The 1,159-nt window shown below is 60.0% G+C and overlaps 1 pseudogene; it reads right to left on the bottom strand.

Moving 5' to 3' along the window:
- Positions 1-276: 276 nt before the first annotated feature.
- Positions 277-1,159, bottom strand: part of LOC128729380 (large subunit ribosomal RNA) — a 5,600-nt pseudogene continuing 4,717 nt past the window's right edge.

Genomic DNA, 1,159 nt, shown 5'->3' with positions numbered 1-1,159 from the left:
CCACCCACTAGGACACACCACAACAGCAGCACACCCTTCTGCACATAGCACCACGTGTGTGCAGCGTCGCCTTACCCAAGCGACTTGCGGCACCTTGCAGGAGCAAGCTCCCACAGGTGGCGCGCAGCCGGTGTGTGACTCCCGCACACTCCCGACTAGGTGGTACCATCATCACCATGGCACGCACCCAGGCACCTGCACCTGCTGCAGGTACCTTACGCACACGCGTGATGACCCCCGTGTGGAGGGCCACCATCGCATCTCGTCACGTCGTGTGGCAAACCACCAAGCATGGGTAGAGTGAGAGGATCGAAGCGTACGCCTCTCTGCAACTCGCGTCTCCCAGCCTGAAGTCCCGTCGTTTGCGGGCGGTCGGTAGGTGTCGAAACTAGGTGTATCCACGGTCGACGGGGCCGACGGACTCCGGCGTTCCCTGTGGTAAGGTACTAGCACGTGCGAGTGCGGCCCCGCGCGATGCGGCCCAGTGTGTAACGGGGGATGAGACGCAGGGGTTCAGGCGAAGCCCCGGCGGGTCTCGGAGGGTTGATAGGCCCGCTAGCTTACGATCACCTAATGGGGGTTGGAGGCGCTATCGGCTCGGTTTGGCTACGACCTTAGAGGCGTTCAGGCATAATCCAGCGGACGTAGCTTCATACCAAAGTCCGGTCGAACTAGTATTGAGCCAGTGGTCCGTACCTGTGGTTCCTCTCGTACTGCACAGGAATTCCGTTAGGATAGCTGCGCGCGGCACACACCAGTAGGGTAAAACTAACCTGTCTCACGACGGTCTAAACCCAGCTCACGTTCCCTTGAAAGGGTGAACAATCCTACGCTTGGTGAATTTTGCTTCACAATGATAGGAAGAGCCGACATCGAAGGATCAAAAAGCCACGTCGCTATGAACGCTTGGCGGCCACAAGCCAGTTATCCCTGTAAGCCGCACGTTGAGCACGCCACGGCGAAGGCGCTCCGTGTGGCGGAGGCTGTTTCGAGACTGATGCGAAACCACAGCGGACCATCAGCGGCGAAGCGGAAGCTACTTGCGTCGGTGTCGTCCTCCATCATGAGGTATGCAGCCCCGGTCTGGCACACCGCCGTGGACATGCGCGAGTGTCGACGGATGCTGCAGCGAGTACAACGCAGGATGGCGATAGGGGTG

The sequence above is a fragment of the Anopheles nili genome (assembly GCF_943737925.1).
Source record: "Anopheles nili chromosome X unlocalized genomic scaffold, idAnoNiliSN_F5_01 X_unloc_1, whole genome shotgun sequence".
NCBI classification, from domain to species: domain Eukaryota; kingdom Metazoa; phylum Arthropoda; class Insecta; order Diptera; family Culicidae; genus Anopheles; species Anopheles nili.
Note: the sequence above shows the minus strand (reverse complement) of the source record. Positions and strands in the feature narration are given on the sequence as shown.